Raw genomic sequence first — 12,810 nt, 5'->3', positions numbered from 1 at the left:
CAGGCTAACCCCCAGCCTGCCTCACAGGCTAACCCCCAGCCTGCCTCACAGGCTAACCCCCAGCCTGTCTCACAGGACAACCGCCAGCCTGCCTCACAGGCTGACTCCCAGCCTGCCTCACAGGCTAACCCACAGCCTGCTGCACAAGCTAACTCCCAGCCTGCCTCACAAGACAACTTCCAGCCTGCCCCACTTAACGCTTCTCTTCTTGCATCACAGGATGTCGGGTTCCAACCTGTAAGGAATGGAGCCAAACCGAAGCAGGCAACCAAGGATTTACTGAATCACACTACCTTCAATAGGTTCCAGGTGCTGGCAGACACCATGGAGGATGAATTCGAGACTCGCCTAGTTGGGGACTCCATGGTGCGTGGCCAGCTGGTTGAGTTCTGTGGTCGTTCATCAAACGGCCGCAGAAAACGTTACTGCTATCCAGGTGCCAGACTGGACGACATCACCGCAGCGTGCGATGATGTCACGAGAAATGCCGACCGAAACACCCTCTTTGTCATTCACGCGGGGACAAATGACGTAAAGACAACCCTTTCTGAGGAACTGCTTGAGAAATACCGCCGCATGATCAAGCAGTATAAACGTAAAACGGATGCCAGTAACATCATAATCTCAGGAATCCTCCCGAGGGTCGGTGCCGAATCTAGCTTTTACAGTAAGGCCTTCAGCACAAACAACAGACTTCAGTCCCTTTGCTCACAAGAAAACGTCCAGTTCGCTAACTTGTGGAACAATTTTTACTACGATTCAGACTTGTTCCTTCCTGATGGCATTCACTTAAACCCTGTTGGAGCAGCCCGTTTCGGGAGGCTGCTCTGTGACCAAGTGGCTCTTCGAAAGCCAAAAAACGCGGAGGCGAGAACACCAGCAGCTCCACCGTAAGGGTGCACTCAACCCGCAAAACTCCCGACTCGAATCACATTAAAGCTTGCTATGTAAACGCTCGTAGCCTACGTAACAAATTTGAAGACTTAGAAGTCCTCGCAGCTACAAATCATTATCACATCATCGGAGTCACAGAATCTTGGATAGACACTTCAAATAGAGATTTCATTGCGGAATATAGATTACAGGGTGGAGGCGTTATCTTTTATATCCACAACTCTCTCCATCCAGTATCCGTGAAGACAGATATTATAACCAATGTAGACACGGTCTTCATTGAAATTAAAAATAAATCTCGTAAAATAGTAATTGGACTTATCTACAGACCGCCAAGGCAGACTCTTGATATCGACCACGCATTAAGTGAATTATTATTAGAAACAAGTAGCAGTTGCGAGGCAGTAATTGTTGGGGACTTTAACTTGCCAGTGAAAAGATGGGGTGAACCGTTGAACTGTCATACAGGGCTCGACCTGTACACAAATTTACTAGAAAGTGATTTACATCAACACGTTCAAGAACCGACTCGGGAAAATAATATATTTGACCTTATCTTTTCAACGACAGCTGATCGAGTTAACGAAGTAAATGTTGGTCCAATTTTTAGTTCTAGCGATCACCGAACAATCACATTCAGCATCAATATGAAAGAATGTAAAGTAACTCCTAATAAAGAAAAAGTGCCTGATTATCAGAGAGCGAATTTCGTAAGACTCCGATCAATTCTAAATAATTCTGACTGGACTGAAATCACGGCGGAAACAGATATTGATAAATCTTGGGGGGCCTTCACCACAATATTGAACAATGCCATAAGCATATGCGTACCCTATCGTAACAGACGTTCAGCTTCTAAGAAGAAACCCAAATGGTGGACTAACGAAATTCAAAATAGCCTATCTCTTAAAAAACGCGTATACAGTAGGTACATATGATCTCAGAGCGAGGCTGACAAACTAGAGTTGGACAGAATTCGCCGCGAAACCAAGAAATTAATAAAACGAAGCAAGAAAAATCTTGAAGAATATATAGCGGAAACAAGTAAATCTAATCCTAAAGAATTTTTCAGCTATGTAAATAATAAAAAGTCACTCACTTGTGGTATCGGACCGCTTGCTAATGAAAATGGTAACCACACGAACGATGAAAATGAAATGGCTACAATCCTAAATAACTTTTTCGCATCCGTATTTACCGACGAAGATTGTTTATCACCTCAACCGCCGGAGGTTAGAAGGACCGAAAAGATGTTAAGTGGCGTGCTCATCGTAGAAAGTGACATTTACGCACAATTGAAAAGATTAAAGTAAGCAAAGCTCCTGGTCCAGACAAAATTACCCTAGGGTCTTAAAGAAATCAAACATCAAATTTGTAAACCGCTCTCCATCATATTCAATAAATCTTTAACAGCTGGAAAAGTTCCGTCGGATTGGAAACTTGCAAATGTCACACCAATTTTCAAAAAGGGGGACAAGTCTCATCCAGGAAACTATCGACCAATTAGCTTGACATCTATTGTTTGTAAGTTAATGGAGACTATCATTCGCGACAATATGGTGAAATTCTTCGAAGAAAATAATATAATAAATAATTCGCAACATGGCTTCCGTAGTAATCGTTCGTGTTTGACTAACTTACTTGATTTTTTTCACTTTATTTTTGAGGTGTTCGATGAAAGCAGATCAGTAGATATCATATATCTGGATTTTCAAAAGGCATTTGATAAGGTCCCCTACCAACGATTGCTCAGCAAACTACTGGCGCACGGTATCTCGGGTAACATTCACAACTGGCTTGCGGACTGGCTCTCTGAGCGGAAACAGAGAGTAGTTCTAAACGGTGTTACATCTAACTGGCTCGATGTCAAAAGCGGCGTACCTCAAGGATCAGTGTTTGGCCCCATGCTCTTCTGAATTTATGTTAATGATATCGATGATGGGCTCACTTGCAAAGTATCAAAATTTGCTGATGACACAAACATTACTAGTAAAGTAACTGCGATACTCGACGAAGAAGCTTTACAATCAGATATAGATCGACTTGCACGTTGGGCCAATCAATGGCAAATGAAATTTAACGTTGAGAAATGTAAAGTGTTGCACATCGGAAAAAATAACAATCGCGTTCGGTACGTAATGAATGGCCAACAACTTTCTGCAGTAAGTAAAGAAAAGGATCTTGGAATCACTATATCAAGCGATTTAAAGCCCGGTCAGCATTGTTCAGAGGTAGTTAAAACTGCAAACAAATTGGTTGGCTTCATCGGACGAGTCTTTAATAATAAATCGGAAAAAGTAATATTAAAACTGTATAATTCGTTGGTTCGACCCGTCTAGAGTACTGTGTACAGTTTGGTCTCCCTACTACAGAAAAGACATAGAAAAGTTGGAACAGGTCCAACGAAGAGTAACAAAGATGATTCCTAGGTTGAGAAATTTGTCATATGAACAAAGGCTTAAAGAAGTAAATTTATTCAGCCTATCAAAACGAAGAATGCGAGGCGATCTAATAGAAGTGTTTAAAATGTTCAAAGGATTCAGTGATATTAATGCGGAAGATTACTTTACAATTGATCGATCAAATAGAACAAGAAGGAATCACAATTTGAAGATAAGTGGTAAAAGATTATCGTCGCACGAAGCTAAACACTTCTTCTTCAATCGAGTTGTTAATGTTTGGAACTCTCTACCTTGTGATGTCGTTGATAGTACAACAGTTACGGCCTTCAAGAATAGATTAGACAAGTGTTTTGAATCCAACCAGCAACTAAGATATTACTCATTGTCGTAATAACGTTAAGTTCTTTCGAATACTGGTGTCCTTGTCCGCTTTTATCGCCCGGTTAGTGGTAGCAGTAATAGTAGTTCTTTCCTCTTTCCTACATAAATTCCATGCAGTTTTTCCATGCTGCATGGTTCTTTTTCCTTTCCTGCCAGCTTTGGCTGGAGGGGTGGGGGGGTGGGGAGGAGCCTTCGCCTTTGCTGTCCTTCATTTTCCACCTTTGATTAGATAGTTAGTGTAGCTTGTCACAAACAACCTCGTAAGGACCAGCAGGTATGCTGTTGTTTGTTCTTCCTTTGTGTTCCATTGTGTTCCTCCGCCGGAGGTCAGAAGGACCGAAAAGATGTTAAGTGACGTGCTCATCCTGGTCCAGACAAAGCTACCCCTAGGGTCTTAAAAGAAATCAAACATCAAATTTGTAAACCGCTCTAATCATCATATTCAATAAATCTTTAGCAGCTGGAAAAGTTCCGTCGGATTGGAAACTAGCAAATGCCACACCAATTTTCAAAAAGGGGGACAAGTCTCATCCAGGAAACTATCGACCAATTAGCCTGACATCGATTGTTTGTAAGTTAATGGAGACTATCATTTGCGACAATATGGTGAAATTCTTCAAAGAAAATAATATAATAAATAATTCGGAACATGGCTTCCGTAGTAAACGTTCGTGTTTAACTAACTTACTTGATTTTTTTCATTATATTTTTGGGGTGTTCGATGAAAGCAGATCAACGGATATCATATATCTGGATTTTCAAAAGGCATTTGATAAGGTCCCCCACCAACGATTGCTCAGCAAACTATTGGCGCACGGTATCTCGGGTAACATTCACAACTGGCTTGTGGACTGGCTCTCTGAGCGGAAACAGAGAGTAGTTCTAAACGGTGTTACATCTAACTGGCTCGATTTCAGAAGCGGCGTACCTCAAGGATTAGTGCTTGGCCCCATGCTCTTCTTAATTTATATTAATGATATCGATGATGGGCTCACTTGCAAAGTATCAAAATTTGCTGATGACACAAAAATTGCAAGTAAAGTAACTGCGACACTCGATGAAGAATCTTTACAGTCAGATATAGATCGACTTGCACGTTGGGCCAATCAATGGCAAATGAAATTTAACGTTGAGAAATGTAAAGTGTTGCACATCGGAAAAAATAACAATCGCGTTCGGTACGTAATGAATGGCCAACAACTTTCTGCAGTAAGTAAAGAAAAGGATCTTGGAATCACTATATCAAGCGATTTAAACCCCAGTCAGCATTGTTCAGAGATATGTAAACTGCAAACAAATTGGTTGGCTTCATCGGACGAATCTTTAATAATAAATCGGAAAAAGTAATATTAAAACTGTATAATTCGTTGGTTCGACCCCGTCTAGAGTACTATGTACAGTTTTGGTCTCCCTATTACAGAAAAGACGTAGAAAAGTTGGAACGGGTTCAACGAAGAGTAACAAAGATGACTCCTAGGTTGAGAAATTTATCATATGAACAAAGGCTTAAATAAGTAAATTTATTCAGCCTATAAAAACGAAGAATGTGAGGCGATCTAATAGAAGTGTTTAAAATGTTTAAAGGATTCAGTGATATTGATGCGGAAGATTACTTTACAATTGATCGATCAAATAGAACAAGAAGAAATCACAATTTGAAGATAAGTGGTAAAAGATTCTCGTCGCACGAAGCTAAGCACTTCTTCAATCGAGTTGTTTTTGTTTGGAACTCTCTACCCTGTGATGTCGTTGATAGTACGACAGTTACGGCCTTCAAGAATAGATTAGACAAGTATTTTGAATCCAACCAGCAACTAAGATATTACTCATTGTCGTAATAACGTTAAGTTCTTTCGAATACTGGTGTCTTTGTCCGCTTTTATCGCCCGATTAGTGGTAGCAGTAATGGTAGTTCTTTCCTCTTTCCTACATAATTTCCATGCAGTTTTTAGATAGTTCTTAGATAGTTAGTGTAGCTTGTCACAAACAGCCTCGTAAGGACCAGCAGGTCTGCTGTTGTTTGTTCTTCCTTTGTGTTACTTTGTGTTCCTTCTCTTCTTCCTCCTCCTTCTCTTCTTGACAAGTCCGCTAACTTACGCTCCCTCCCAACAGTCTCTTCCGCAAGCGTCATCCGCCGCATGACTGGAAACACGAGAAGGGTCAACTTGCAAGACAACCGCGGGAAACTTAACCACTTCAGTAGGCGGAAGCGTTCACCAGACTCCGGCGAGAATGTTCCAGCGCGCTGCGGGGCTCAACACAAAGAAGTGCCTCATTCGGGAGTGTTGCAGCGTGTTATGGTGTGTTGCATTTGCCCAATGCGAGCCTGTTGACGGGCAAAGAATGGTATTTCCTTTCCATCTCTCCTTTTATCTTAATAGTATTTATTTTCTCCTCTTCCTCCTTTCCCTTACCCTCTTTCTCTCCTTTTACCAGTTTTCCTCTCTCCTCGTCTGCCTTCTCTTTTCCCTTTCCTTCCCCCTCTCCTTTTACTCGTCTTTCCTATCTCCTCTTTATCGTATTCCTATTCATTTTTCTCCATCTTTATTTCGCTCCATTTAGACGTCTTGTCTATCTTATCCTCCTCTTACTTATTTTCTTTCCATTATATTCTCATTGATTTATTTTACTTTTTTTCTCTCTCCACTTCACTATATTCTTCTTCATCCACTCTCTTTCATTTTCTCTTACTATTGTTCTCTCTCTCTCTCTCTCTCTCTCTCTCTCTCTCTCTCTCTCTCTCTCTCTCTCTCTCTCTCTCTCTCTCTCTCTCTCCTTTCCGTTTCCATGTATCTGTCTTGCATATCATGTTCTACCTCATCTTCAATCCTCTTTCCTTCTCTCTTTCTACGTTGACACACATTTCCCTCCTCTTCTTTCATTTCAGTTGATCTCTCTCTCTCTCTCTCTCTCTCTCTCTCTCTCTCTCTCTCTCTCTCTCACCCTTTTATCCTTCCTTTATCTCTCATTTTTCCCTATTACCCACAATTACTCCCTCTTTTTCGTCTTTTCCCTCCTCTTCTCTCTCCCCTCTCTACTCATGAACGACAGAGGAGGTCAGTAAGACACAGTTTCAAGCCCTCACCCCACCTCTCTTCAAATATTTATCCTGCCACCCCTAAATTTTGTCAGACAAGCCGTGCGGGACAACCCCATTACGAGGAGGACCAGCTGGCTACACGTGGGGTCCAAACGAATCCCCGGCGAGGCTGGGAGATAGTACGAGGCAAGGCCGAGAGAATAAGAGGTCCACCCGTGCGCATCATTGTGACGTCAGCAGAAGTCGTCGAGAGAAAACGGATGATTTTGTAGCGTAAACTATTCTCTCTCTCTCTCTCTCTCTCTCTCTCTCTCTCTCTCTCTCTCTCTCTCTCTCTCTCTATTATTATTATTATTATTATTATTATTATTATTATTACTACTACTACTACTGCTACTACACTAATTACTTTATCATTATTATTATCATCATTAGTAGTAGTAGTACAATTACTATAATTACTAGTAATATTATAATTATTACTGTTATTATTACTATTATTACAATTTATCATTGTTGTTGCCATTATAATTATTTTTTTCATGTACGTACTATTTGCTTTTCAATCTATATTCCCTGTCTCCACGAATGTTCCTATGAACGAAATAAAAGCATCATTATCATTATCATATATATCGTATACACTGTGTGCGTGTGGGGGTGTGTGTGTGTGTGTGTGTGTGTGTGTGTGTGTGTGTGTGTGTGTGTGTGTGTGAGTGTGACATATATATATATATATATATATATATATATATATATATATATATATATATATATATATATATATATATATATATATATATATATATGTGTGTGTGTGTGTGTGTGTGTGTGTGTGATTAACCTTCTTATCCAAGTATTTTTTGACATATTCTTACTCGCCGCAATCATCCTCTATTGAACAGTTCACCTGTCCTCCCTCTGTAACACCTTAACCACTTATACCCAGTACCGACTTCTAGCCCATAAATTGTGTGACTGCTTCAGTTCCTTAATCCTAAATACTAAAGTCACTCATCGAAATAAAAGAAAATGGATCCTAAATGCTAAAGTCACCCATGGAAATAAAATAAAATGGAGCAAACGAAATGCATCCCCACCAATGGTCAGGCGAAGACTGGTGGGGTGGGACCGTGGGCGGGACTAAGTGACTTCCCGTGACGTCACTGCGCAGAAGAGAAGAATTCTGGTACGAGGTTGAAGGAACCTTGTATTCTCTTAGCCTTGATACGAGGGAAGACCGCGCACTGGCTGGCTACCTATGCGTGTGGCTACGTGGTTTGAGAGTTTCTGTTAAGTTGCTTGATTGTTTCGTCGGTTTTGACCCTCTCTTATGCTGCTGCTGGTGATATTTTAATTCTCTCTCTCGCGAATAAACATTGCAAAAGTCAATTTAAATATATTTGTCACCTACAGACCTCCCGGGCTATCACTCGATGACGACCTTCAAATGTACAGCGTCTTAAGGCAGTCACTTAATAACAACGACTCACTGATATTAGGAGACTTTAACCTCTCCCATATCGACTGGGCGACACGGTCAGGTACAGAAGGCGAGTCACATAGAATTATCGAATTTCTAGAAGAAAATTATCTAAGCCAAATGGTTTCTGAGCCAACTCGACAAAATAATATACTCGACCTTGTTATAACGACCCAAGATAACCTAGTCAGTAATGTCACGGTAGGAGAACACCTCGGTTCTTGCGATCATAAATTAGTGCGCGTCGACATTAGAGCTCAATCATCAGTGACTGAAAATAAAGTAAAGGTGCCCAATTTCAAAAGAGCTGACTTCGTAGAAATCCGACAAAAACTAACAGAAATACAACTATCAGATGACGGCAACGTAGAGGAAGCCTGGCTTAGCTTTAAAAATCACTTACTCACTCATCAGAACACATTCGTCCCCTTGTGCGAGAAGCGAATTAACACTAATAAAAGCCCACCGTGGTTTAATAGCGAAATTAAGCAATCAGTCAATGAGAGAAAATTGTTTCACAGGTTAAAGAAAGAACAAAGCACGCCCGAAAACATTAGCCTTTATAATGATGCCAGGCGACGAGTAAAAAGACTAGTAGGTCAGGCAAAGCGTAGATATGAAGAAAATATTGCAGCCAACTGTAAAAATAATCCGAAATCTTTCTTCAGTTACATAAACAACAGAAAGGCGATCAAAAGTGGTATTGGACCTTTAACAAACAGCGACGGTGCACTAGTGACTGACAGCCAACACATTGCAAACCTCTTAAACAATGACTTTTCCTCGGTGTTTAATACTAACTGTCTTCCTCTCGCTACCACCAACACCAGTACTATTGTAAATCTCGAGCATGTATTGCCAAATTTTGAAATAACAACCGATGAGGTCCTTAAGGCTCTCCATTCACTTAAAACAAATAAAAGTCCCAGACCCGACAAAGTATATCCTTTACTGCTTAAAGAAACAAAGTGCGAAATACTCTCCTCCCTCACTACCGTATTCAATATGTCCTTGCGACAAGGCATCGTCCCTTCGGATTGGAAAAAGGCTAACGTGACACCGATTTTTAAGAAAGGAGACAAAAAAATACCAGGTAACTACCGACCCATTAGTCTAACTTCAATTGTAGGTAAGCTACACGAGAGCATAATTAGAGACAAAATTGTGAGTTACCTCGAAAGCCACTCATTAATTGGGGATTCACAACATGGCTTCCGTAACAAAAGATTCTGCCTGTCAAACCTACTGACCTTTTATAACGATCTCTTCTCAATTTATGACGTAACCAAAATCAGTGGACGTAGTCTATCTTGATTTCCAGAAAACGTTTGATAAAGTCCCACATCATAAATTACTTTATAAATTAAAGCAAATAGGCATTGACGGTCAAGTAAACCAATGGATCGCGAATTGGTTGAGCAACAGACAACACAGAGTTGTGATTGACGGATTTAACTCAGAGTGGGCGCCGGTCATTAGTGGCGTCCCTCAGGGTTCGGTTCTTGGCCCATTGCTCTTCATTATTTACATCAACGACGTGGATGTTGGACTCAGTAATCGCATTAGTAAATTTGCAGACGACACAAAGATTGGTAACTCGGTTCTCACTGACGAAGACAGGCAAAGCCTCCAAGAGGATTTGCACAAAATTTCAGCTTGGTCGGATAAATGGGCGATGCCCTTTAACGTAGACAAGTGCCAGGTCCTTCAAGTTGGAACAAAAAAATAGAAGTTCGATTACGAAATATGCGGCGTTAAACTCACAAGCGTTCAATGAGTTAAGGACCTGGGGATTAAAATCACGTCAAACATCAAATTCCCACATCAATGCATCGATGCAGCAAATAAAGCGAACAGAATGTTGGGCTTCATTAAAAGAAACTTTTTATTCAAGAATAAAGATGTAATACTTCCGCTCTACAATAGTTTAGTCAGACCCCACTTGGAATATGCGGTACAGTTTTGGTCTCCCCACCATGCAAAGGACATTGCTAAACTAGAAGGTGTTCAGCGTCGAGCATCAAAAATGATCCCTTCCTTGCGCAACAAATCCTACGAAGAAAGGCTTTCCACCCTTAACATGTTCTCTCTTGAGAAACGTCGCCTCCGAGGAAAACTGATCGAATGATTTAAAATACTTAGCTAATGGTTTCACGAATGTAGACAGAACAAAATTGTTTATGATCGATGACACTTTGCGAACGAGGAACAATGGCACAAAACTCAAATGTAGACAAGTAAATTCAGACTGCACCAAATTTTTCTTCACCAACGTTGTAGTGCGAGAATGGAATAAGCTCCCACCATCAGTGGTCCAGTGTAACACAATTGACTCCTTTAAAAACAAGCTCGACCGTCACTTCCTTGAACTTAATATTAACTAGAGTAGAAAAGCAACGTTTTGGAGCCATCTGATTAATGTAAAATCACTTAGGTTTAAGGACAGACCACCTAGTCTGGACCATGGGGTCTGTGTGGTCTGATTTTCAATGTAAATATATGTAAATCTATGTAAATCTCTCTCTCACTCTCACTCTCTCTCTCTCTCTCTCTCTCTCTCTCTCTCTCTCTCTCTCTCTCTCTCTCTCTCGGATTGTATTTTTGTGCTAGTTGTTCCATTTAGAGAGAGAGAGAGAGAGAGAGAGAGAGAGAGAGCACAGCCTCCTTCACCCTCTTCAAGGTCTCTCCGAGAAGCAAACTTTGACTTCTTGGAGAGAGTCGACGAGATGGGGAATAGGCCGTTCACCTCTCTGACTGGAGTAAGAGGGGAGGAGGAGGAGGAGGACGGCGACGACGACGACGACGACGACGACGAAAATGAGGACGAGAAAATAGGGCTATGAGTATAACAACGATGATGAAAAACAAAGACGAAATATAACTACCTAACAACTGACGGGGACCATACGGTAGTGGACGCGTCGTTTACAATTTTCAATATTCGCCGAGTGGGGGAAGATTACCCACACACTGCCCAGATCTTCCATCAACCCTAACTTCAACGACTCCGTTCAAGTGGAGCACCGAGGGGGCCGTATGGACCAAGCAAGAGTCAGACATCATGGCAGCCACTATAAATAAAAATCGCCTGTGTCACTAACGGGTTGGAGTCGCCCAAGAGACCCCTCAAATAAGCCTACTGGCGCTAAAGGAAGCATTTAAAAAAACTATATCTTCTCAGATTTGACGAGTTTGTTCTTGACTTATATGGTAGAAAAAATAGAATACAGGGACATTCAATTCTATTTTTTTTTTCTTTTGAAACGCACTTTCTGAAAGTAATTTACCCACACAAGAAAACGCAAATAGATATATAACTCCCCCCCCTAAGCACACACACACTGCACATAGTCGAATCCATCACCATCATCAAGGTTTATACGCAAATGTTACAGGAAAGTGACAAGCGTAATGGAATATCCCCCTCCCTCCCATTCCTCTGTCTACCTCTTCCTCCTATCTTCTCTCCCCCTTCCCCTCCCTTTCCTACCTTACCTCTCTACCCTTTCCATCCTTTCCTCCTCCCCACCCTTTAAATTCCATTTTACTTTCGTTGGGCTTTTAGCAGCTTTATTGGCCTATTATGTGAGATATTCCCGCTGATAAACACAATTCGGCTTTCATTTAGGATGCTGATGTCGGATACGCCGCCAAGAATTAAGCGAGAGAGAAAAGAGGAAGAATGAGAGGGAACGAGAGAGAGTTAGTGAGAGGGGGAGGAAGAGGATTTATAAGTCGCATGGCCTCACTCTGACTCACAATGTATATGGAAGAGCCTCGCCAGGTACATTTAGGAGGAAAAATGTGCAATCTTTCCAGCCCCATCTGGTGTACCTTTATTAGCTCTTATAAACGTCAGAAAGAAAAGCTACGACGACGAGGTGAGGGGAGGCAGAGGAATATGGGAAGTGGGGGGCGGTAAGTCAGTTGCCTCCCTCATTTCCCTGTATCTCACCTCCCTCCCTTCCTCCCTAGATACCTTTCCATACCAACCCCATTTCCTCTTTCCCTCCCTCCTGGTCTTTCCATTCACTCCCATTCATTCACTCCCATTAAAACTCTCCCTCACTTCCCCTTACCATCCACCTCTCTGTCCCTCCTCCTCCTTGCTGCGTCCCTCACCTCCCCTTGACTTTCCTCTTTCCCTGCCCCTTTCCTCCTCTCCTTCTTCGTTATAGAGGTCGTTGGTTTCGTTTCTGTCTTCAGGGTATTACACTGAACTATATCTAGCCAGCCTTTTTGGTGGGGTTCACCCTTACTTCGCGTCATACTTGGTAGAAAAGGAAGGAGAAACAAAGTGCGTCTTCCATTTTAGACTTTTATTCGTTCCCCACACAACTCATTCCGTTTCGGTAGTGGCTCAACTAGATTTTGCGTCATTGCGATTTTTCACATACGAGTCTCCAGGTAAGCTCTCTATATAAGAACCATTTTATTTCTCACTCCGTTCCGGCCCTTAAAAACTTCACGTCACCCATATTCACGGCAAAGAAAGACATCAATATTTGAAGATACCGAGAAGCAAGTCATTACAAGGCATTATTTACAAAAAACTTCAGGACGTTATGCAAGTTGAGTGAGAGGATAAGTTACAAGTTCTTCAAAAGAAA

The sequence above is a fragment of the Eriocheir sinensis genome, chromosome 7 (assembly GCF_024679095.1).
Source record: "Eriocheir sinensis breed Jianghai 21 chromosome 7, ASM2467909v1, whole genome shotgun sequence".
NCBI lineage: Eukaryota > Metazoa > Arthropoda > Malacostraca > Decapoda > Varunidae > Eriocheir > Eriocheir sinensis.
The sequence above is the reverse complement of the archived record's forward strand: the minus strand, read 5'-3'. Positions refer to the sequence as shown.